Here is a 17762-nt window from a genome sequence, read left to right as displayed (position 1 = left end):
TTGAGGAAGCACAAGCACAGGATCACACTCAAAACACTAAAGGGCCTAGAGGAAAACAACTAATAAGTAAGATAGATAGAAAAGAGGAAAAAGGATAGAAAGAAGGAGAAAGGAAGCACAAGATAAGGCTCTAACAGGAGGTGTTCAAACAGGACACACCTAGGGAGGAAACACACTGTTGACAACAGGTACTGGTTCCCTACAGTAAGAAGGTACAATTTAATCCTGCTTTATAGTCATCTTCAACACATTTATCAAGAGGCCAAGTGCTGAGACTACATCCAGCAGAACAAACAGACATTTTCTTCTAATATGTGTGAAGGGTTGACTTCCTCTAACGGGGGGTGAAGAGGTGGGGGGCTGGCAGAGAATGGCTGTTGGTTTGATAAAGCCAATTGGAAATAGACCAGACCCTTGACAGTGAACATATATTGTTCTTTGTTTATCTAATTAATTCCATATATCACTGAATTCTTTCTCCAAATCCCCTTTGGTCAAATGTGAGATACTCCATTCATACTGAAACATGGAGATAGAAGAGATAAGTGAACAATAATCCTAACCTGACCTCTGACCCTAACCCTGACCCTAACCCAGATGAATTACCTCTAGTCTGCACCATTTCTCGTATATCTTCTTCACAGCCATCCTGAGCAGACAACAGCACACACTCTCCTCTCTCGTAGAAGATCTTGATGCTAATAATCCCAGATGTCCATCCGATGACATCCGACAGGAACAGTTGAAGACCACGTTCTAGACTGCTCCTCTATTAAAATGATGAACTGCTGGACACGCCCAAGAGACAGTCCACGTCTGCTGATTGGCCAAAGTCCCGTGCGGTGACGGACCAGGTGATGGCGCCGACAGAGAACAGGGTGAGCGTCTTTACGAGGTTTGGCCTTCTCTTTCTTCTTCGCTCCCAGTGTGATGAAACTGAACTTCACAGCAGAGTCCATGGTCGCCGTGGACACGAAGTTCTCGGCCAGGTCGCGGAGGTACTCCTGGCGCGTTCTGGTTGCCATGGCACGGAACTTCTCAGATTTGTGGGCGGCGTTCTCCCCATTGATGACCTTGGCCAATAGGAAGTCTCGGAACACAGCGGACTTGGGGAAGGTCACTGCCTTGGGATTGGAGGGCCGAACAGAGGGACGTCTTTAGAACGAGAGACAGCAACGCTGTAGAGGGGAGTGAGAGAGGAAAGAGAGAGAGAGCGAAAAAGAGAGGACGGAGTTATTTCAAACTATCCTAGTGATTTCTAAACATTACTGTGGAGTCGTGATGGCTCCTAGTGATTTCTAAACATTACTGTGGAGTTGTGATGGCTCCTAGTGATTTCCAGACATTACTGTGGAGTCATGATGGCTCCTAGTGATTTCCAGACATTACTGTGGAGTTGTGATGGCTCCTAGTGATTTCCAGACATTATTGTGGAGTCTTGATGGCTCTAGTGATTTCCAGACATTACTGTGGAGTCTTGACGGCTCCTAGTGATTTCCAGACATTACTGTGGGAGTTGTGATGGCTCCTAGTGATTTCCAGACATTACTGTGGAGTTGTGATGGCTCCTAGTGATTTCCAGACATTACTGTGGAGTCATGACGTGCTCCTAGTGACCAGACATTACTGTGGAGTTGTGATGGTCTAGTGATTTCCAGACATTACTGTGGAGTTGTGATGGCTCCTAGTGATTTCCAGACATTACTGTGGGAGTTGTGATGGCTCCTAGTGATTTCCAGACATTACTGGAGTCATGATGGCTCCTAGGGTTTTTCAGATTGGTGTTAAGGTAATTGACATCTTAAGGCGACGTTACCTACAGTATGTTACATGTGCTCCCACCCTCTGCTCCTTCCTCCTCCTCCTCCACCTCCCTGTTTAATCTGCTGTTAGCCATCCTCCCCCTGTGTGTGTGTGTGTGTGTGTGTGTGTGTGTGTGTGTGTGTACCTGTAACAGATGTTCTCAGTACAGGGTTGTGTGTACCTGTAGCAGACGTTCTCAGTACAGGGTTGTGGACCTTGACGATGACAAAGACGTGTTGGAAGTGTGAGCGGATGTTTTTAGGGTGAAGGGCAGAGTCCCAGGTGGTCCCTGAAACACAATGGTCACAATGTCGCTCCCTATGCCTCTTCCTCAGGAGCTGTGGGGAGAAAGAGAGAGGGGGAGAGAGAGAGAGAGGAGGGGGGAGAGAGAGGAGAGAGAGAGAGATAGAGAGAGTGAGAGAGAGAGTGAGAGAGAGAGAGAGAGAGAGAAGAGAGAGAGAGAGAGAGAGAGAGAGAGAGAGAGAGTGTTATTCATGTAAAACAAAACAATTATTTGGGTGTTATTTTAAAGTTGTGATTGATTAAGAGGTGAAATGGTAGAAATGGTCAGGGTTTATGGCAGTGACACATAAAGGAAGATGACACAAGCTGGAGAAAGGATCCCAGAATGCAAATATTCACATCTCCATAATCATGGGGATTTATTAATCACACAGGGAACTGACAGTTAACCTGATAGAGTGGTTGCTATGGAGAGGTGCTGATAGTTGCCATGGAGAGGTGCTGAGGGCAACAGACAGGAAAACAAGGACGATTAAGAGGTGGATTGGGGAGGTGGGAGGGAAAAAAGAGGAGGGGAAAGAAGAGAGGAGGGGGAAAGAAGGGGAGGAGGGGGAAGAAGGAGAGGGGAAGAAGGAGAGGAGGGGGAAGGGAGAGAGGGGGAAGAAGTAGAGGAGGGGGAAGAAGGAGAAGAGAGGGAAGAAGGAGAGGAGGGGGAAGAAGCAGGGAGGAGGAGGGAAAGAAGAGAGGAGGGGAAAGAAGAGAGAGGAGGGAAAGAAGAGAGGAGGAGGGGAAAAAGAAGAGGAGGAGGGGAAAGAAGAGAGGAGGAGGGGAAAGAAGGGGAGGGGGGAAAGAATAGAGGAGGGGGAAAGTAGTAGTTCTCCAGGAACAGGGTTGGAGTGTAAACCCATAGGACACTAGTTCTCCAGGAACAGGGTTGGAGTGTAAACCATAGGACACTAGTTCTCCAGGAGAAGGGTTGGAGTGTAAAACCTATAGGACACTAGTTCTCCAGGAACAGGGTTGGAGTGTAAACCTATAGGACACTAGTTCTCCAGGAACAGGTTGGAGTGTAAACCTATAGGACACTAGTTCTCCAGGAACAGGTTGAGGTAAACCTATAGAACACTAGTTCTCCAGGAGAAGGTTGAGTAAACCTATAGGACACTAGTTCTCCAGGAACAGGGTTGGAGTGTAAACCTATAGGACACTAGTTCCCCAGGAACAGGGTTGGAGTGTAAACCTATAGGACACTAGTTCTCCAGGAGAAGGCTGGAGTGTAAACCTATAGGACACTAGTTCTCCAGGGAGAAGGGTTGGAGTAAACCTATAGGACACTAGTTCTCCAGGAACAGGGTTGGAGTGTAAAACCATAGGACACTAGTTCTCCAGGAGAAGGCTGGAGTGTAAACCTATAGGACACTAGTTCTCCAGAGAAAGGGTTGGAGTGTAAACCATAGGACACTAGTTCTCCAGGCTGATGTAAACCTACAGGACAGTAGTTCTCCAGAACAGGGCTGGAGTGTAAACCTATAGGACAGTAGTTCTCCAGGAACAGGGTTGGAGTGTAAACCTACAGGACAGTAGTTCTCCAGAAACAGGGGTTGAGGTAAACCTATAGGACACTAGTTCTCCAGGAACAGGGTTGGAGGTAAAACCATAGGACACTAGTTCTCCAGGAGACAGGGTTGGAGGTAAAAACCTATAGGACACTAGTTCTCCAGGAACAGGTTGGAGTAAACCTATAGACACTCAGTTCTCCAGGAGAAGGGGCAGGTAAACCTACAGGACAGTTCTCCAGGAACAGGGTTGAGTAAACCTACAGGACAGTAGTTCTCCAGGAACAGGGCTGGAGTGTAAACCTATAGACACTAGTTATCCAGGAACAGGGTTGGAGTGTAAACCTATAGGACAGTAGTTCTCCAGGAACAGGGTTGAGTGTAAACCTATAGGACACTAGTTCTCCAGGAACAGGGGTTGAGTGTAAACCTATAGGACACTAGTTCTCCAGGAGAAGGGCTAAGTGTAAACCTACAGGACAGTAGTTCTCCAGGAACAGGGTTGGGTAAACCTACAGGGACAGTAGTTCTCCAGGAACAGGGTTGGATGTAAACCTATAGGACAGTAGTTCTCCAGGAGAAGGGTTGGAGTGTAAACCTATAGGACACTAGTTCTCCAGAACAGGGTTGGAGGTAAAAACTACAAGACAGTAGTTCTCCAGAACAGGTTGGAGCAAAACCATAGGGACAGTAGTTCTCCAGGAGAAGGGTTGAGTGTAAACCTATAGGACACTAGTTCTCCAGGAACAGGGTTGGAGTGTAAAACCTATAGGACACTAGTTCTCCAGGAACAGGGTTGGAGTAAACCTACAGGGACAGTAGTTCTCCAGGAGAAGGGTTGGAGTGTAAACCTATAGGACACTAGTTCCAGGAACAGGGTTGGAGTGTAAAGGACACTAGTTCTCCAGGAGAAGGGTTGGAGTGTAAACCTATAGGACAGTAGTTCTCCAGGAACAGGGTTGGAGTGTAAACCTATAGGACACTAGTTCTCCAGGAGAAGGTTGAGTGTAAACCTACAGGACAGTAGTTCTCCAGGAACAGGGTTGGAGTGTAAACCTACAGGACAGTAGTTCTCCAGGAACAGGGTTGGAGTGTAAACCTATAGGACACTAGTTCTCCAGGAACAGGGTTGGAGTGTAAACCTATAGGACACTAGTTCTCCAGGAACAGGGTTGAGTGTAAACCTATAGGACACTAGTTCTCCAGGAACAGAGTTGGAGTGTAAACCTATAGGACAGTAGTTCTCCAGGAGAAGGGTTGGAGTGTAAACCTACAGGACACTAGTTCTCCAGGAACAGGGTTGGAGTGTAAACCTACAGGACAGTAGTTCTCCAGGAACAGGGTTGGAGTGTAAACCTATAGGACAGTAGTTCTCCAGGAGAAGGTTGGAGTGTAAACCAGGACACTAGTTCTCCAGGAACAGGGTTGGAGTGTAAAACTACAAGACAGTAGTTCTCCAGGAACAGGGTTGGAGTGTAAACCTATAGGACAGTAGTTCTCCATGAGAAGGGTTGGAGTGTAAACCTATAGGACACTAGTTCTCCAGGAACAGGGTTGGAGTGTAAACCTATAGGACACTAGTTCTCCAGGAACAGGGTTGGAGTGTAAACCTACAGGACAGTAGTTCTCCAGGAGAAGGGTTGGAGTGTAAACCTATAGGACACTAGTTCTCCAGGAACAGGGTTGGAGTGTAAACCTATAGGACACTAAGTTCTCCAGGAGAAGGGTTGGAGTGTAAACCTATAGGACACTAGTTCTCCAGGAACAGGGTTGTAAACCTATAGGACACTAGTCCAGGAGAAGGGTTGGAGTAAACCTACAGGACAGTAGTTCTCCAGGAACAGGTTGGAGTGTAAACCTACAGGACAGTAGTTCTCCAGGAACAGGGTTAAACCTATAGGACAGTAGTTCTCCAGGAGAAGGGTTGGAGTGTAAAACCTATAGGACACTAGTTCTCCAGGAATAGGGTTGGAGTGTAAACCTATAGGACACTAGTTCTCCAGGAACAGAGTTGAGTAAAACCTCATAGGACAGTAGTTCTCCAGAGAAGGGTTGGAGTAAACCTATAGGACACTAGTTCTCCAGGAACAGGGTTGGAGTGTAAACCTATAGGACACTAGTTCCTCCAGGAACAGAGTTGGAGTGTAAACCTATAGGACACTAGTTCTCCAGGAACAGAGTTGGAGTGTGTAAACCTATAGGACACTAGTTCTCCAGGAACAGGGTTGGAGTGTAAACCATAGGACACTAGTTCTCCAGGAACAGGGTTGGAGTGTAATCCTATAGGACACTAGTTCTCCAGGAGAAGGGCTGGAGTGTAAACCTATAGGACACTAGTTCTCCAGGAGAAGGGTTGGAGTGTAAACCTACAGGACAGTAGTTCTCCAGGAACAGGGGTTGGAGTGTAAACTTATAGGACAATAGTTCTCCAGGAGAAGGGTTGGAGGTAAACCTACAGGACACTAGTTCTCCAGGAACAGGGTTGAGTGTAAACCTATAGGACACTAGTTCTCCAGGAGAAGGGTTGGAGTGTAAACCTATAGGACACTAGTTCTCCAGGAACAGGGTTGGAGTGTAAACCCATAGGACAGTAGTTCTCCAGGAGAAGTGTTGGAGTGTAAACCTATAGGACACTAGTTCTCCAGGAGAAGGGTTGGAGTGTAAAACCCATAGGACACTAGTTCTCCAGGAACAGGTTGGAGTGTAAACCTATAGGACACTAGTTCTCCAGAACAGGGTTGAGTGTAAACCCATAGGACACTAGTTCTCCAGGAGAAGGGTTGGAGTGTAAACCTATAGGACACTAGTTCTCCAGGAACAGGGTTGAGTAAACCTATAGGACACTAGTTCTCCAGGAACAGGGTTGGAGTGTAAACCTATGGGACACTAGTTCTCCAGGAGAAGGGTTGAGTGTAAACCTATAGGACACTAGTTCTCCAGGAGAAGGGTTGGAGTGTAAACCACAGGACAGTAGTTTCTCCAGGAACAGGGTTGAGTGTAAACCTACAGGACAGTAGTTCTCCAGGAACAGGTTGAGTGTAAACCTATAGGACAGTAGTTCTCCAGGAGAAGGGTTGGAGTGTAAACCTATAGGACACTAGTTCTCCAGGAACAGGGTTGGAGTGTAAACCACAGGACAGTAGTTCTCCAGGAACAGGGTTGGAGTGTAAAACCTATAGACACTAGTTCTCCAGGAACAGGGTTGGAGTAAACCTACAGGACACTAGTTCTCCAGGAACAGGGTTGGAGTGTAAACCTATAGGACACTAGTTCTGTGAGGGTTGGAGTGTAAACCTATAGGACACTAGTTCTCCAGGAAAACAGGGTTGAGTGTAAACCTATAGGACAGTAGTTCTCCAGGAGAAGTGTTGGAGTGTAAACCTATAGGACACTAGTTCTCCAGGAGAAGGGTTGAGTGTAAACCTATAGGACACTAGTTCTCCAGGAACAGGGTTGAGTGTAAACCTATAGGACACTAGTTCTCCAGGAGAAGGGTTGGAGTAAACCTATAGGACACTAGTTCTCCAGGGAGAAGGGTTGGAGTAAACCTACAGGACAGTAGTTCTCCAGGAACAGGGTTGGAGTGTAAAACCTATAGGACAGTAGTTCTCCAGGAGAAGGCTGGAGTGTAAACCTATAGGACACTAGTTCTCCAGGAGAAGGGTTGGAGTAAACTTATAGGACACTAGTTCTCCAGGAACAGGGTTGGAGTGTAAAACCTATAGGACACTAGTTCTCCAGGAGAAGGGGTTGAGTGTAAACCTATAGGACACTAGTTCTCCAGGAGAAGGGTTGGAGTGTAAACCTACAGGACAGTAGTTCTCCAGGAACAGGGTTGGAGTGTAAACCTATAGGACACTAGTTCTCCAGGAACAGGGTTGGAGTAAACCTATAGGACACTAGTTCTCCAGGGAACAGGGTTGAGTGTAAAACTCATAGGACACTAGTTCTCCAGGAACAGGGTTGGGTGTAAACCTATAGGACACTAGTTCTCCAGGAGAAGGGTTGATGTAAACCTATAGGACACTAGTTCTCCAGGAGAAGGGTTGAGTGTAAACCTACAGGACAGTAGTTCTCCAGGAACAGGGGTTGGAGTGTAAACCTATAGGACAATAGTTCTCCAGGAGAAGGGTTGGAGTGTAAACCAAACAGGACACTAGTTCTCCAGGAACAGGGTTGGAGGTAAACCTATAGGACACTAGTTCTCCAGGAGAAGGGTTGAGTGTAAACCTATAGGACACTAGTTCTCCAGGAACAGGGTTGGAGTGTAAACCTATAGGACAGTAGTTCTCCAGGAGAAGTGTTGGAGTGTAAACCTATAGGACACTAGTTCTCCAGGAGAAGGGTTGAGTGTAAACCTATAGGACACTAGTTCTCCAGGAACAGGGTTGGAGTGTAAACCTATAGGACACTAGTTCTCCAGGAACAGGGTTGGAGTGTAAACCTATAGGACACTAGTTCTCCAGGAGAAGGGGTTGGAGTGTAAACCTATAGGACACTAGTTCTCCAGGAACAGGGTTGGAGTGTAAACCTATAGGACACTAGTTCTCCAGGAACAGGGTTGAGTGTAAACCTATAGGGACACTAGTTCTCCAGGAGAAGGGTTGGAGGTAAACCTACAGGACAGTAGTTCTCCAGGAACAGGGTTGGAGTGTAAAACCTATAGGACACTAGTTCTCCAGGAACAGGGTTGGAGTGTAAACCTATAGGACACTAGTTCTCCAGGAGAAGGGTTGGAGTGTAAACCTATAGGACACTAGTTCTCCAGGAACAGGGTTGGAGTGTAAACCTATAGGACAGTAGTTCTCCAGGAGAAGTGTAAACCTATCAGCTGAAGAGCGGTAGGAACCCGATGTAAATCAGTGATGCCTCAGAACACGTCAAACCAATCAAATGCCTTGTCTGGGCGGAGCTCCAAAGGTTCTCACCAGATTAGTGCCGTAGGAGCAGCAGTGAAGTAAACTAAACTAAACATGTCAACAAAACAAGCACAGCTGACAAAACATTTAAGAAAGTTTGCAGCACGTTAGCTATACATAACCATTATGTATGTATGGGTCTGGGGTTATGGTTATGTATAGGTCTGGGTTATGGTTATGTATGGGTCTGGGTTATGGTTATGTATAGGTCTGGGTTATGGTTATGTATGGGTCTGCTATGGTTATGTATAGGTCTGGGTTATGGTTATGTATAGGTCTGGGTTATGGTTATGTATAGGTCTGGGTTATGGTTATGTATAGGTCTGGGTTTTGTTATGTATAGGTCTGGGTTATGGTTATGTATAGGTCTGGGTTATGGTTATGTATAGCTCTGGGTTATGGTTAAGTATAGGTCTGGGTTATGGTTATGTATAGCTCTGGGGTTATGGTTATGTATAGGTCTGGGTTATGCTTATGTATAGGTTTGGGTTATGGTTATGTATAGGTCTGGGTTATGGTTGTGGTTATGTATAGCTCTGGGTTATGGTTATGGTTATGTATAGGTCTGGGTTATGGTTATGGTTATGTATAACTCTGGGTTATGTTATGTATAGCTCTGTGTTATGGTTATGTATAGGTCTGGGTTATGGTTATGTATGGGTCTGGGTTATGGTTATGTATAGGTCTGGGTTATGGTTATGTATAGGTCTGGGTTATGGGTTATGTATAGGTCTGGGTTATGGTTATGTATAGGTCTGGGTTATGGTTATGTATAGGTCTGTTATGGTTATGTATAGGTCTGGGTTATGGTTATGTTTAGCTCTGGGTTATGGTTATGGTTATGTATAGGTCTGGGTTTTTGGTATGTATAGGTCTGGTTATGGTTAGGTCTGGGGTTATGGTTATGTTTAGGTCTGGGTTATGGTTATGTATAGGTCTGGGTTATGGTTATGTATAGCTCTGGGTTATGGTTATGTATAGCTCTGGGTTATGGGTTATGGTTATGTATAGGTCTGGGTTTTGGTTATGTATAGGTCTGGGTTATGGTTATGTATAGCTCTGGGTTATGGTTATGTATAGGTCTGGGTTATGGTTATGTATAGGTCTGGGTTATGGTTATGTATAGGTCTGGGTTATGGTTATGTATAGGTCTGGGTTATGGTTATGTATAGCCTGGGTTATGGTTATGTATAGGTCTGGGTTATGGTTATGTATAGGTCTGGGTTATGGTTATGTATACCTCAGGGTTATGGTTATGTATAGCTCTGGGTTATGGTTATAGTTATGGTTATGGTTATGTATAGCTCTGCTATGGTTATGTATAGGTCTGGGTTATGGTTATGGTTATGTATAGGTCTGGGTTATGGTTATGGTTATGTATAGCTCTGGGTTATGGTTATGTATAGCTCTGGGTTATGGTTATGTATAGGTCTTGGTTATGGTTATGGTTATGGTTATGTATAGGTCTGGGTTATGGTTATGTATAGCTCTGGGTTATGGTTATGGTTATGTATAGCTCTGGGTTATGGTTATGTATAGGTCTGGGTTATGGTTATGGTTATGTATAGGTCTGGGTTATGGTTATGGTTATGGTTATGTATAGCTCTGGGTTATGGTTATGTATAGGTCTGGTTATGGTTATGGTTATGTATAGGTTCAAGTTAAGGTTATATATAGCCTGGGTTATGGTTATGTATAGGTCTTGGTTATGGTTATGTATAGGTCTGTTATGTGGTTATGGTTATGTATAGGTCTGGGTTATGGTTATGGTTATGTATAGGTCTGGGTTATGGTTATGGTTATGTATAGGTCTGGGTTATGGTTATGTATAGCTCTGGGTTATGGTTATGTATAGGTCTGGGTTATGGTTATGTATAGGTCTGGGTTATGGTTATGTATAGGTCTGGGTTATGGTTATGGTTATGTATAGCTCTGGGGTTATGGTTATGGTTATGTATAGGTCTGGGTTATGGTTATGTATAGCTCTGGGTTATGGTTATGTATAGGTCTGGGTTATGGTTATGTATAGGTCTGGGTTATGGTTATGTATAGGTCTGGGTTATGGTTATGGTTATGTATAGCTCTGGGTTATGGTTATGTATAGGTCTGGGTTATGGTTATGTATAGGTCTGGGTTATGGTTATGGTTATGTATAGCTCTGGGGTTATGTGGTTATGGTTATGTATAGGTCTGGGTTATGGTTATGGTTATGTATAGCTCTGGGTTATGGTTATGTATAGGTCTGGGTTATGGTTATGTATAGGTCTGGGTTATGGTTATGTATAGATCTGTTATGGTTATGTATAGGTCTGGGGTTATGGTTATGTATAGGTCTGGGTTATGGTTATGTATAGGTCTGGGTTATGGTTATGTATAGGTCTGGGTTATGGTTATGTATAGCTCTGGGTTAGGGTTATGTATAGGTCTGGTTATGGTTATGTATAGGTCTGGGTTATGGTTATGTATAGGTCTGGGTTATGGTTATGGTTATGTATAGCTCTGGGTTATGGTTATGGTTATGTATAGCCTGGGTTATGGTTATGTATAGCTCTGGGTTATGGTTATGTATAGGTCTGGGTTATGGTTATGTATATGTCTGGGTTATGGTTATGTATAGGTCTGGGTTATGGTTATGGTTATGTATAGCTCTGGGTTATGGTTATGTATAGGTCTGGGTTATGGTTATGTATAGGTCTGGGTTATGGTTATGTATAGGTCTGGGTTATGGTTATGGTTATGTATAGCTCTGCGTTATGGTTATGTATAGCTCTGGGTTATGGTTATGGTTATGTATAGGTCTGGGTTATGGTTATGGTTATGTATAGCTCTGGGTTATGGTTATGTATAGCTCTGGGTTATGGTTATGTATAGGTCTGGGTTATGGTTATGTATAGGTCTGGGTTATGTATAGATCTGGGTTATGGTTATGTATAGGTCTGGGTTATGGTTATGTATAGGTATGGGTTATGGTTATGTATAGGTCTGGGTTATGGTTATGTATAGGTCTGCTATGGTTATGTATAGGTCTGGGTTATGGTTATGTATAGGTCTGGGTTATGGTTATGTTTAGCTCTGGGTTATGGTTATGGTTATGTATAGGTCTGGGTTTTGGTTATGTATAGGTCTGGGTTATGGTTAGGTCTGGGTTATGGTTATGTTTAGGTCTGGGTTATGGTTATGTATAGCTCTGGGTTATGGTTATGTATAGCTCTGGGTTATGGTTATGTATAGCTCTGGGGTTATGGTTATGTGTAGGTCAGAGGTCAACATCTCCTTTACAGTTCTTTATTTATATGTGTTTCTGTAAGAAACTGGGCTTACGCCCATGAAAACAACAGCAATAGACCTTCACCTGAAAGATAACAACAGCAATAGACCTTCACCTGAAAGATAACAACAGCAATAGACCTTTCACCGAAAGATGAAAGATCACCTGAAAGATAACAACAGCAATAGACCTTCACCTGAAAGATAACAACAGCAATAGACCTTCACCTGAAAGATAACAACAGCAATAGACCTTCACCTGAAAGATAACAACAGCAATAGACCTTCACCTGAAAGATAACAACAGCAATAGACCTTTTCACCTGAAAGTTGGTTTCCCAAATGATTGCCTCGCCTGGTTCACCAACTACTTCTCTGATAGAGTTCAGTGTGTCAAATCGGAGGGTCTGCTGTCCGGACCTCTGGCAGTCTCTATGGGGGTGCACAGGGTTCAATTCTTGGACCGACTCTCTTCTCTGTATACATCAATGAGGTCGCTCTTGCTGCTGGTGAGTCTCTGATCCACCTCTACGCAGACGACACCATTCTGTATACTTCTGGCCCTTCTTTGACACTGTGTTAACAACCCTCCAGGCAAGCTTCAATGCCATACAACCTCCTTCCGTGGCCTCCAATTGCTCTTAAATACAAGTAAAACTAAATGCATGTTCTTCAACCGATCGCTACCTGCACCTACCCGTCTGTCCAACATCACTACTCTGGACGGCTCTGACTTAGAATACGTGGACAACTACAAATACTTAGGTGTCTGGTTAGACTGTAAACCTCCTTCCAGACCCATATCGCACAATCACACCTCTCCAATCCAAAGTTAAATCTAGAATTGGCTTCCTATTTCACAACAAAGCATCCTTCACCATGCTGCCAAACATACCCTTGTAAAACTGACCATCCTACCAATCCTCGACTTTGGCGATGTCATTTACAAAATAGCCTCCAATACCCTACTCAACAAATTGGATGCAGTCTATCACAGTGCAATCCGCTTTGTCACCAAAGCCCCATATACTACCCACCATTGGTGACCTGTACGCTCTCGCTGGCTGGCCTCGCTTCATACTCGTCGCCAAACCCACTGGCTCCATGTCATCTACAAGACCCTGCTAGGTAAAGTCCCCCTTATCTCTGCTCGCTGGTCACCATAGCATCTCCCACCTGTAGCACATGCTCCAGCAGGTATATCTCTCTAGTCACCCCCAAAACCACCTTTCTTTGGCCGCCTCTCCTTCCAGTTCTCTGCTGCCAATGACTGGAACGAACTACAAAAATCTCTGAAACTGGAAACACTTATCTCCCTCACTAGCTTTAAGCACCAACTGTCAGAGCAGCTCACAGATTACTGCACCTGTACATAGCCCACCTATAATTTAGCCCAAACAACTACCTCTTTCCCAACTGTATTTAATTTATTTTTTTATTTTGCTCCTTTGCACCCCATTATTTTTATTTCTACTTTGCACATTCTTCCATTGCAAAACTACCATTCCAGTGTTTTACTTGCTATATTCTATTTACTTTGCCACCATGGCCTTTTTTGCCTTTTTACCTCCATTCTCACCTCATTTGCTCACATCGTATATATAGACTTGTTTATACTGTATTATTGACTGTATGTTTGTTTTACTCCATGTGTAACTCTGTGTCGTTGTATGTGTCTAACTGCTTTGCTTTATCTTGGCCAGGTCGCACTGTAAATGAGAACTTGTTCTCAACTGGCCTACCTGGTTAAATAAAGGTGTTCTCAACTTGCTTACCTGGTTAAATAAAGGTGTTCTCAACTTGCTTACCTGGTTAAATAAAGGTGTTCTCAACTTGCTTACCTGGTTAAATAAAGGTGTTCTCAACTTGCTTACCTGGTTAAATAAAGGTGTTCTCAACTTGCTTACCTGGTTAAATAAAGGTGTTCTCAACTTGCTTACCTGGTTAAACAAAGGTGTTCTCAACTAGCCTACCTGGTTAAAATAAAGGTGTTCTCAACTAGCCTACCTGGTTAAATAAAGGTGTTCTCAACTAGCCTACCTGGTTAAATAAAGGTGTTCTCAACTAGCCTACCTGGTTAAATAAAGGTGTTCTCAACTAGCCTACCTGGTTAAATAAAGGTGTTCTCAACTAGCCTACCTGGTTAAATAAAGGTGTTCTCAACTTGCTTACCTGGTTAAATAAAGGTGTTCTCAACTAGCCTACCTGGTTAAACAAAGGTGTTCTCAACTAGCCTACCTGGTTAAATAAAGGTGTTCTCAACTTGCTTACCTGGTTAAATAAAGGTGTTCTCAACTTGCTTACCTGGTTAAATAAAGGGTTCTCAACTTGCTTACCTGGTTAAATAAAGGTGTTCTCAACTTGCTTACCTGGTTAAATAAAGGTGTTCTCAACTTGCTTACCTGGTTAAATAAAGGTGTTCTCAACTTGCTTACCTGGTTAAATAAAGGTGTTCTCAACTTGCTTACCTGGTTAAATAAAGGTGTTCTCAACTAGCCTACCTGGTTAAATAAAGGTGTTCTCAACTAGCCTACCTGGTTAAATAAAGGTGTTCTCAACTAGCCTACCTGGTTAAATAAAGGTGTTCTCAACTAGCCTACCTGGTTAAATAAAGGTGTTCTCAACTAGCCTACCTGGTTAAATAAAGGTGTTCTCAACTAGCCTACCTGGTTAAATAAAGGTGTTCTCAACTTGCTTACCTGGTTAAATAAAGGTGTTCTCAACTAGCCTACCTGGTTAAATAAAGGTGTTCTCAACTAGCCTACCTGGTTAAATAAAGGTGTTCTCAACTTGCTTACCTGGTTAAATAAAGGCGAAATTTAAAAAAATTAAATAAAAGATAACAGCAGCAATAGGCCTTTTCAAAAGGAAAACATAGACCTAGACATTAGACAGTTAACATAAAACAGTCAGTTATTTCACTGCTTTCCTCCACAGTCTCTGTCAGTAGAGCCCGATCCTTGAAGACATCTGCTTGATCCTGCTGTTTTCAACTCTCTAGAGACAGCAGGAGCGGTAGAGATCGGCCATGAAGAGCCAACTGACATTTACTCCTGAGGTGCTGACCTGTTGCACCTCGACAACTACTGGGATTATTATTATTTGACCATGCTGGTCATTTATGAACATTTGAACATCTTGGCCATTTTCTGTTATAATCTCCACCGGCACAGCCAGAAGAGGACTGGCCACCCCTCATAGCTTGGTTCCTCTCAAGGTTTCTTCCTAGGTTTTGGCCTTTCTAGGGAGTTATTCCTAGCCACCGTGCTTCTACACCTGCATTGCTTGCTGTTTGGGGTTTCAGGCTGGGTTTCTGTACAACACTGAGATATCAGCTGATGTAAGAAGGGCTTTATAAATACATTTGATTTGATCCTGGGAAATGTGTTAAATGAACTGCTCCTGTAGCTGACTTCAGATACTCAGTGATCTCATTGTCCACCGTCGTCATGTCTCTGTCGTTGTGAGTATTGTCCAACTCAAACAAGTCATTTGCAGGCAGGGGATGGAGGTGCTGGTGGTTTGTGTGGTGGTTCCTCAGCAGAGAGGGCACTACAGTTGGCAGCGAGCAGCTTCTTGACAGTGTCTTTTTCACCTGTCTCGTGGGGACGCTAAATTGTGCAGTTTTGTCACACAAGTTTTGAGGGAGCGTGAAATTGACATGTTGACTGCAGGAATGTCCACCAGAGCTGTTGCCAGAGAACTGAATGTTCCTTTCTCTACCAATAGGTGCCGCCAATGTCGTTTTAGAGAATTTGGCAGTTCAACAGGTCTCACAACAGCACACCACGTTTAACCACGTCAGACCTCCACATCTAGCTTCTTCACCTATGGGATCGTCTGAGGGCTTTTGTAGGTAAAGCCATTTTGTGGCTCCCAGTGGGAGGGTGGGACAATGCCCCCAGGCCGATCTATGTCTGCCAAGTCATGTGAAATCCATAGAATAAGGCCTAATTTATTTCAATTGACTGATTTCCATATTTGAACTGTAACTCAGTAAAATCTTTGAAATTGTTGCTCGTTGCGTTGCCATTTTTGTTCAGTATTTAGATTGAGGGTGTGGGACACGCCCCTGTGATGTGGAGGGAGAACAATTGGTTGGTTGTCGTCGTCGTCAGAATCCATGTCATCACCGCCGGTAACCACTGCATCTAAGTCTGCAAAGGTAACATCCTCCCCTGTCTCTTCTTCCTCAGAATCAGCCATTTTTGACTCAGGACAATCATATCATGTGTGTTTTCCCCTGACTCTTCTGCAATCCCAGCAAAGTAGAGGGATGGATCCAGTCGGCTGTCATTCCGATAAAACGTTTGCTGTGTGCTGTCCACATGTCAGCTGTGACTGGGACATATTCCAAGCCATCAAAATGTGTTTGCCGTTCTGTCTTAATACGCTTTGTTAAGGTAGCTAGCAAATGTCTTCCTGTCAGACACTGTCCCCTTCCTGTTACATGTCATAGGGATTTTCTTTATAATCTTACAGAAAGATGGAGACTCAGTAGAAATCGGTAGCATCTCCTCCAAAACATAGCCAGCTACAAGTTCATTTAGTTCTCTCGAGGTGACAGGTTTAGACAGAAATCTTCTGTTTTGGAGAAGAAGCACCGTCCTCCAGCATCAACAGCAGTTGGCTGCCGTGGGTCTTCCTGCACCACTCTTGTGGAGCTGTGCTTGGCTTGGTATGTTAAAGGGGAGGGACCAGTCTGCTCTTGTGGAGCTGTGCTTGGCTTGGTATGTTAAAGGGGAGGGACCAGTCTGCTCTTGTGGAGCTGTGCTTGGCTTGGGGGAGGGACCGGTCTACTCCTAATGACACACAGTATCTGGTATGTTAAAGGGGAGGGACCAGTCTGCTCTTGTGGAGCTGTGCTTGGCTTGGTATGTTAAAGGGGAGGGACCGGTCTGCTCTTGTGGAGCTGTGCTTGGCTTGGTATGTTAAAGGGGAGGGACCGGTCTGCTCTTGTGGAGCTGTGCTTGGCTTGGTATGTTAAAGGGGAGGGACCGGTCTGCTCTTGTGGAGCTGTGCTTGGCTTGAAGGTGCTACTTGATAATTGAAGTTGAGTTCTTCTCAGTTGACAGGCGCTTTAGTCCCGAGGCTCAGTTAGCATTTTATTATTATGTTTTTCTCTTTTTCTTTTACCAATACTAAATACAGTGAAAACTTCCACGATGAGAAGGCTGATGTCTCTGCCACCTTGCTAGCTAGCTAGCATCCCACCACAACGTTTTGAAGAAACAGCCAGAGCTTGAACTTAGGTAATGTAAATGTGAAGGGATTTTCATTTTTGGGGTACAAAAAATATATAATTGGGAAATAATATTAAAAAGTAATGATTTGCTTATTTGAAAAAGTAACTAACTGATTACTTAAGTTGAAAAATGAATGCGTTAGTTACTTGTTACCACAGCGTAACCTAAATACTCTATCGTTACTCCCTAACAGTGATGCTAAACACATCAGTAGGGACAGGTATGTTAAAGGGGAGGGACCAGTCTGCTCCTACTGACACACAGTATCTGGTATGTTAAAGGGGAGGACCAGTCTGCTCCTACTGACACACAGTATCTGGTATGTTAAAGGGAGGGACCAGTCTGCTCCTACTGACACACAGTATCTGGTATGTTAAAGGGGAGGGACCAGTCTGCTCCTACTGACACACAGTATCTGGTATGTTAAAGGGGAGGGACCAGTCTGCTCCTAATGACACACAATATCTGGTATGTTAAAGGGGAGGGACCAGTCTGCTCCTACTGACACACAGTATCTGGTATGTTAAAGGGAGGGACCAGGCTTGTTTACAAACAGCTTTGACAGTGATACTGAACGCAGTGTGGCACTTGGCTTGGCCATCACACAACATTAACCTCTTCAGTCGACCCTCTACTTTTTTGAACATTCTGTTAAAAATCGCGCAACATTTCAGCGCCCTGCTACTCATGCCAGGAATATAGTATATGCATTTGCTTAGTCTGTGTGG

General features: G+C 44.3%; 1 pseudogene; it reads right to left on the bottom strand.

The window, feature by feature from the left end:
- Nucleotides 1–514: 514 nt before the first annotated feature.
- Nucleotides 515–17762, bottom strand: part of LOC115127021 (signal-induced proliferation-associated 1-like protein 2) — a 234752-nt pseudogene continuing 217504 nt past the window's right edge.

This window comes from Oncorhynchus nerka, linkage group LG23 (assembly GCF_034236695.1).
Source record: "Oncorhynchus nerka isolate Pitt River linkage group LG23, Oner_Uvic_2.0, whole genome shotgun sequence".
In the NCBI taxonomy this organism is placed as follows: domain Eukaryota; kingdom Metazoa; phylum Chordata; class Actinopteri; order Salmoniformes; family Salmonidae; genus Oncorhynchus; species Oncorhynchus nerka.
Note: the sequence above shows the minus strand (reverse complement) of the source record. Positions and strands in the feature narration are given on the sequence as shown.